Raw genomic sequence first — 9,217 nt, 5'->3', positions numbered from 1 at the left:
AATTTGAGATAGATGTTCTTGTGATGATGACTTCCAGATTTTGGGGAATTAATAGATGTTGATTTGTTTTATTTAATGAGTTTAAGTCTTCCGCATTATTTTCTGTTGATATATGTTAAAATGATAAGGGTTAGATTGGTTGGTTCGCTCAAATAGGAGGGAAATTGTGGGTGCCAGTCGCGGCCCGGGTTTTGGGTCGTGACAATATCGATTGCCAAATTTTAAAATTCGTGGGTGCGAATCCGAGTATAGATATGAGAGCGGGTATACGGCTAAAAGTTCAATATTATAAAAATATAGTTATGAAGATATTCTAAATTTGAGATATACATTGTCATAAACTTACATGTATTTTGTAGAATTCAATCTTCCGTTCTTTAAGAAAAGATTACTTTTAATAATTCTTCCTACAAAGACACAACAAAATAGAAACTAAAGATTAAAAGCATTTACAAATTACAATAGAATTACTATAATTAAAAGAATCAATAAAAATTGAAAAGAAGAACTAACCTTAGAACATGGATAGTAACTCTTGAAAGTTGAAACAAAGTGAAAGTGAAGAGTGAAAACACTGCAATTATTAAAATACAAGAGATACACTAAGATATTTATCCACAATTTAGATATTCATAATTACTAATCAATATTCAATACACCCAGTAAAAGTTTAAAACATACTATTGAACAAAAAGCAAGAGATTGTCTCAACTTAATCTACAACTTAAAATTAACATAAAAACAAAATATTGTCAATTATCAAGTTAGTTAATTAAGTTAGCTATCTCTTCCACATCTTCTTCAACTTCCTTCAAATCTTCAAACTCTTCCTCAAATATCACACCTTCAATTTGAGGATCATCTATTGAAAGCTCGGTTAGATAATTAGTTGTCTCATCAATATCAAACCGATCTCCACCTAAAATAAATTAAAAACAATAAGAACATTTTATATAAAAAGAAAAAAACACCATTTAAACTAAACAATTGAAGAAAATAATAAAGAAAATATAGACATACCAACATCCCAATATTTGCTTGGCCCATTTATATATTTCTCTTTCTTGCGAGACAACAACTGAAGATTATAATGTACAAATACTAAATCTTCGGCTCTTGAAGTTGCTGACTTATTTCTCTTGATATTGTAAATTAAATAATACGTATTCCGATTTCTTTCACAACAAGAGGAAGAAGCCGATTGAGTAAGTGACTTGTAAATTAATTGTTGCAAAAGTAGAGCCGAGACCCCATGATTTGACCACCAAGAAAGAGAATCTTCATACATCATAGCCTCAATCACATGAGGCTCACTAAAATAGCCACTTCCGCTACAAAAGGATCCATACTCCACTGAGACCTTTTTCATTTCATTAGAATCCTTAAATACCATTGAAAACACTGGACTCTATTCAATGAAATTTCACTATCTTCATTGGGAGCTAGCTCTCCTTTCTCTCCTTGAATCCATAATTCATGATAATATTTGGGAACCATAAAATGTGTCATACAATGTAAAGGTGTGTTACTTTTGTTCCACCTTGCCACAAGAATATCATGAATAGTATCAAAAAAATTTGATTGACCGGAAATGAGATTTTTCCCCTCATGCTCAAAGATGATTTTCTTGATCTTCTCAATCATTGTCCCACATATTATAAATGATATGTAATTATGGACCATCAATATCGGTGATTCTTAGCATATCAACAATTGGTTTCGTAAATTTCAAGAAATAGTCAATACTATCCCATTTTTCATCATTCATTACAAGGGATTTTATTTCACGTGTCTTGGCTTAAATTCCCTTATCCCCTTATAATTCTTCCATTCATCATCTATAACTATTTTCTCCAAAGAAGATTTTACTTTGCGAATTCAGGTGGCCATAATGATGTGTGAGACAAATCTTGTTCACCAACCTTCAACAAACACAAATTCGAACGTTTTTGAAAAAGTGCATGTGCCAAGTCATGGTTTACAACAAAATTCTTCAAATTACTCATTTCACTAAGTAACTCTAAAATCCATTTACAATTAGTAAAGTGAGGTGATTTTTTCGAAGGTTGGCACATACTTTTTAAAGCTAGATTCAAACAATGAACAACACAAGGAGTCCAAAATATATGAGAATATTTTTGATCCACTATATTACCGGCAAGTATCATATTACTTGCATTATCCGTAATAACTTGAACAATGTTGTTTGAACCTAAATTTTCTATTACTTCAATAAATAAGTTAACAATATAATTACCATCTTTTATGATTCCACTAGAATTGATTGAATTCAAAAACATTGGAGCTCCACTAGATGTGCCATTATATTGATCAAAGATTATTTTTTAGTATCGGACCATCCATCCGAACAAATCAACTATCGTTTCTTTTTCCATGTACCTTTTATTGGTTGCACTATCAGTATATGTTTTTTCTTGAGCTAAAAGAGTTGTCTTCAATCTATTATATGATGGGAGAATATAATCGGGAATGAAATTTTCGGCTAGAAACTTAAAATATTTTTTAAAATAAGGAGAGTTTGCAAAGTTGAACGATAAACCTGATGCATAGAACATCCTAGCAACTAATTTGTCGGTCGTATTCCTCTCATAGACGCCAAATGATTTTTCTATAGCTCCACTACTCGAACTCTTTTTTTTGGTTGAATTAGATCAGTCCCCTATGGAAGTGATATATAATCAACCTTTTTTCTTGCAACAACTTGAACATCGGTTCGTTTTCTTTTGATTTTTTCATGCTCCATCTTCAAAGTCGCATATATATCACCACTACTTTCTTTACATATTTGAACACCATGACTCGATAATCTCAAAAGATGTGCTTTCACCCTATTATATGATCCCGTAACTATTTTATTGCAACAGTTACAAGACCATGTTCTATTCCCCACCTCATTTTGAGCCATCGAAATAACCTTAACGTGATTCCATAGAGATTTATCATCAAAATCTATTCCTACACTTTTTATAGGTCTCATAAAGTCTTTTTTTTACCAATTGATGACATCTTGTTAAACAAAGGAAGATGATTTTTTTTGCTTACAGTAATCTCGAATGAAAAACAAAGCAGAAACAACGATATTTTTTTATTTTAGGAGGGAAAAGTAGGTGAATGAAAAGATTTTTGGACTAGATGGTGGATGATGGGATGTATTTCTGACGCTACTCTACTTACTTGGAAGACTTTTGAGCTTTCTTTTTTATCACTCAAGAAGAGTGTACGTATTGTATACATATATTTTTACTATTATATTTGAATTGTTTTTATAGTTCTAATAGAAATTTTTTAAATCTAATTTTAATTTATATGAGAACGTTTGAATAATAATGTTTTTATCCAAGAATTAAGTAATTTAATATATATTATACTTATATTTTTAGTATTTCGATAGTTCGAAGCTTGAAGCTTGTATTGATAAAAGAATCAAAAGATCTAATAAGACGGGATTCTCAAAGCGCCTGTATTGATAGGAAGAATTCAGTGATGTAGCGAGACATGATCCTTGATCTGGATATGATATTATGCGTGAAACTATAAATATCTATATGTATTTCTAGTATTTTGTTAGTTCAAAACTTGTAATGATAGAAAGAATAAAAAAATATAGTAAGACGGGATTCTTAAAGCGCTTGTATTGATAGGAAGAATTAAGTGATCTAGCGAGACATGATCCTTGATCTGGATATGATATTGTGTGTGAAACTATATGAATCTATATATATTTCTAGTATTTTGATAAGATTGTAATGATAGAAAGAATCAAAAGATCTAGTAAGACGGGATCCTTAAAGCGCTTGTATTGATAGGAATAATTCAGTGATATAGCGAGACATGATCCTTGATCTGGATATGATATTGTGTGTGAAACTATATGAATCTATACANTATATATATATATATATATATATCATATTCCCTCTGAACTTGACAGCAAAACTCACTTTAGTATTTTAACTATACGAGCGGTCAAATACAATTAATTAAATACCACCTAAGCTCTGACATGACAAAGTGAGTGTTCTCACTCTCCTCAAAACGCGTGAAATTATTAAAAAATAAACATTGAAAGGGAAAATCATTCACATGACATTTTTTAATTGACCAATATCTAACTAATAATTTTAAATATTTTTTTACAAGTTAAAGTTAAAAGAATGTGAAATTTCTTGTTTACAAATTAATGAAATTTGTGAGTTCAATTATTTTTAAAAAATCTTTAATTTTTTTGTTCTCTCTTTATTTTGTTGTCTTCCCCAAATGTCTTCTTCCCCATAGAAGCACTCCTTATATCTTTCTTCTTTTATTTTCCTCACCTCACCCGTCCTTCATTAATCACATAAATTCAACACCCAATTCATATTATTGAATGCAAACATTCTTGAAATTTAAGTAACCCATTTTGAATTTTATTAATTGTGATGCAAAAAAATGTGGGTCTATCAACTTTTTTACACAATCTTCATTTTTCATTTAAGTTGTTAAGAAAAAAATAATTTTCAAAAAATGTTACTATCCAATGGGAAAATTTCTGGGAGAGAGACGGTTCGAAAAAGGAAAAGTAAGTATTTGATGAATGTTGAAGAAGAAACAACCATTGAAAGCTGAAAATTCGGGAAAAAAAAGAAACTAGTGAAGGTTGAAAATGGTGAAAATCAAGAAATAAGAAAAAGGGGGTGGGGGTGGTGGGGTAGAAGAGAAGGGGTTGAAGAAGATGTGACAATTTTGATTTTACAATGTATTTTGAATAATTAGTTAATTAGTTTAATGAGTTTAAGAAAATAGAAAAGGTGAATAAGCCAAAAAAATAAATAAAATTAATGACGTGGTGCTTACATGGCTATGATGCGGCATGTGAGAGTAGTATTCTACTCTCAAGGTTGTATTTAATACACTTCAAAGATGTTAAGGGGAGTATTTGAAAGCCCGTATAGTTAAAGTACTAAATTAAGTTTTGCTGCCAAGTTCAGGGGGTCCATATATATATATATATATATATATATATATATATATACACTAACTTATTTTATAAAAAATACACTTATTTTGAGAAAAAAAATAAATCCTTCGTTCTCTGCTGGTTGGAGTTCTTTTTCAAGAAAAATTAAAAAGACCTTGTACTTTTCAAGAAAGATAAAAAAAACACTCTGTATTTCCTTTACTTGTTTCAAGAAAATACTCTTCCTTCTTCATTTTTCTGTAGTTTTTCAACTCTGTCCTCTTTACGTCGCCGTCGCCGGAAACTGAGAAAAGGTTTGAACAAAGCAAGGGACCTCTTCTTTATCAACTGCGAACGGAGATCACTGAATTAGTTCAAGAAAATTTAGACATTGCTACATACCTACACAAAACTGAAGAGGCTTTGGGATGAGCTGGACAGTCTTGACATATGCCAAGCTTGTACATAGGAATATTCTCTTTTACAAGTTTGTTTTAAGTTTGTTAGAACCTAACCTATATTATAGGAAAACCTGTATAGGATATAGCTATTTTTTTTGTCTTTTCTACTTGTATAAATGGAATGAAGCACTGATCAATAAAAAAAAGGACAGAGAGAAAAATTTTCCACATCTCTTCTCATTTACAACATGGTATTAGAGCAAATAAACTCATATTAGAAAAGGCATGCCAAGTGTTTACATCAACAAAAACTTATCCTAAGAACAAAGACGAATTTGAAACTTGTTCTTTAGCACTTCGATTACAAACGAAATTAAAAATCTTGTCGGGAAAAGAAAAACTAGGTGTAGATTGGAGCTGACTTGTCCTAGTGGAGTGCAGAAGATATAGCCCCCCAGTAATTGTACCAAGAAACAATGACCTCTTCATTGAAAGGCCCTGTAGAATAGTACCAAAAATAGAGAAAGTGAGGATAGAGTTGAATTGTAAAGAGAATTTGTAAACGCATAGAAGATTATAATTGAAACAGGGGACAAAAAGCACATGATGAATTGTGTATCTAGGAAATAAAGTAACATATCCTGATTCAAATACAATGGCTCTTGTAGATTTAGGAAGATCGACATATATGGATTTAAGAAACATCTTAACATCAAACAAGAGATCAAAATTAGATGTAATATGCTCTGATACTATGTTGTAAATGAGAAGTGATGTGGAAAAAATTTTTCTGTGTCTTTTTTTATAGATCAATGCTTCATTCCATTTATACATGTAGAAAAGACAAAAAAAAGCTATTTTCTATATAGGTTTCTCTATACTATAGACTAGGTTCTTTCAAACTTAAAGCAAACTTGTAAAAGAGAATATTCCTATGTACACGTATTATTTTCATCAGCCTTTAACAAATGAACCCAAAAACCTTTTGTCCAATTCATTAATTTGACCTGATATTTCAACAGAGATAAAGTTGCATCGGACAAGGATAAGGTTCTTGGAAGGTGTGTGGTTCCTTTGTCAGATGTGGAAATGAGAAACCTGTGAGATGTTTGTAGTATGAATTTGCGAATTAGGGGAGAAAAAGAAGAGAAAATCAGGTCTATTGGCAATATTCTCATGAGGATTAGTATGGAGGGAGGTTAATGTTCTGGACGAGTCTATATGTGATAGTAGTGATCTTAGAACAACGGAAAAACAATTGTGGAAGTCCAGTATCGGTGTATTGGGTATTCTGAATGCTTAGGGCCTCAAGTCAATGAAGAGAAAAAAATGGGTAAGCAACTACAAATGCCTCTTGTGTTGCCAAATATGGGGGGAAGTGGGTTACAACTAGGACAATTACCGATAGCCTTTCTCCCACGTGAAATGAACATTACACTTGGGAAGTATTTGACTTTGCACTATTTTAACTATAGGTGTATTTGATAATAGTAATCTGCAAGGAGGAGATAAAGTTGAAAGTGCAAAGGACTCCAGCGTTGGAAAAGTTAGGATTTGTCTGTCCATTCTTCAAACAGGCAGAGTCTATGCGCTTTCTTATACGCTAATGCTCTTCGACAATACTAGGGTGAGAATGACAGGTGAAATTTATTTGACTATACGTTTTATTTGTTCATGTCGTTGAATACAACATACATGTACTCTCAGTGACTGTTACCCAAGATGAACTATCTTCATAATTTAACAAAAGCAAATGAATTCCACTTGAGGCATCAGACTCAACAAATTATTATTATGAAACTGTATCGTGCTGATCCACCTATGGGGAAAGAGGTAGTGGAGTATAGTTAGAAAGTAACCCTTCCTTGTTGAGTATACGATAATCCAGGGTTAACTTTTTCAGGCTTATGGCTATTTTAGATGTTTTAGCAAAAATATTTGACAAATATGTAATTGGAGAAACCCAATTACAATTTTTGTTGGGTTTTGAGTCTTTTTCCCGTCCTATGTGGATGAATAAAAATATAAGGTTTTGGGTCTTCCATCATTTTCTTTGTGGATAAAATTAATCCAAATTTGACAAATTCACTTTTGCCCATAAGCCCAATATTATGGTGCATATGTAAGACTTTCTTTTAGGTCTTATTTTAAGAGAATCACAAGAGTTTGAGAGCAGCCATATAGAGAGAAAAGCGAGAAAGTGCAGATTTTCGCACAAGCCATAGTAGTCATTTTCAAATCGTGATTTCCGCTTCGTTTCTTGTCCAATTGAGCTAATATTTAGACAGCGTATTTCTTTTGACTTAATATTTGATTGAAAACTGAGATAGGGTGTTTTGGAGTCCTGTAGCTCTAGATTTTAGCACGTGAACAGTAGCTGCGATTTGGATATTCTAGCTCTTTTTGTATCTCTAGTTTTTGGTGCTATGTTGTAGTTGTGTTGCTCATCATCTGGCACTTTTTTATGACCATTTTGGAGGACACTTTTGTAACTCTTGTTGACTATAGTGGAGCTTTAGTCTTGTGGATTTTACTCTTCACAGTGAAGAAGTTTTTCACGTTAAATTTAACGTCTCTTGTGTTGATTTATTTTTCTTGCTTGGTTGGTTTGTTTGCTGCCCCAAACTATTTTATTCTTGCATTATTTTGTCTTCTCTTTGTTCAAATAGAAGGAAAAATTTTGACTTGGATTTCTTCCTCTATCGCCTTTGTCGTGCACATCTATTTTGTGCTTACCTTTTTCAACAAAGTGGTATCAGAGCATTGGTTTGTTGTTGATATCTATTTGAATGATGGAGTCAAATATGAGCAATATAGTTTGTTAGAATGGTAGTAATTGTCATACATGGAAAGGCAAGATGAAAGATGTTCTATTTGTCAAGAAAATGCATCTAGCGATGTTTGATCTAATAAACCCGAATCTATGAATGATGATTGGGAATTTGAGCATTTACAAGTTTGTGGTTATATCAGAGGAAAAATGCACAAATACCCCCTCAACCTATACCCAAAATCCCAGAGACATACTTATACTATACTGAGGGGGTACTTGTGCATTATCCCAACAATGGGTTGAAGAAAATGTTAGAAATCACATAGTGAATGAGACACATGCCAGAAGTTTGTAAGACAAGCTTGAGTCACTATATGCTTCAAAGACTGGCAACAATAAGTTGTTTCTTTTGAAACAATTGATGAACANATATATATATATATATATATATATATATATATACACACACACACACACACACACACACATATTTTTAATATTTCGATAGTTCGAAGCTTGTAATGATAGAAAGAATCAAAAGATCTAGTAAGACAAGATCCTTAAAGCGTTTGTATTGATATGAAGAATTAATTGATTTACTAAGACATGATCCTTGATTTGGATATGATATATATATATATATATATAATATATATAATTTGATCTTTTCCGATTCTCCCTTCTTCTATTTTCTAAAATCCGAAACCAAAACAAAAATGAATTAATATAAATATTAATCCAATATTAAACAAAAAAACTAATTCAAATTAGAGTTTGATTCAAATTTAATGTAAATTATTAGAATGTATTTGGGAATATTTACATAATAATAGTATGATTAATCAGTCATTATTTCCTGCAAGTAAATATTTACACACAAAGCACCTTTCAAATAAAAATCTCTATCATATTGTTAGATCCCATTTTTCAATCCAACTCGTTCAATTTATACGGACAAAATATTTATCTTTCAAAATGTTGTTCCCTTCTCTCTTTTTCTAACGTCTCTATTCCTATTTTCTTTATACATGTAAATTGTAATATTTGTTTATTTTTTTTCTCTTTATATATATATATATATATATA

The 9,217-nt window shown here is 31.3% G+C and overlaps 1 pseudogene; it reads left to right on the top strand.

Moving 5' to 3' along the window:
- LOC107013515 overlaps positions 1-9,217 on the top strand; it is a 32,532-nt pseudogene that overhangs the window by 13,624 nt on the left and 9,691 nt on the right.

This window comes from Solanum pennellii, chromosome 3 (assembly GCF_001406875.1).
Source record: "Solanum pennellii chromosome 3, SPENNV200".
Lineage (NCBI taxonomy): Eukaryota > Viridiplantae > Streptophyta > Magnoliopsida > Solanales > Solanaceae > Solanum > Solanum pennellii.
The sequence above is the reverse complement of the archived record's forward strand: the minus strand, read 5'-3'. Positions and strand labels throughout refer to the sequence as shown.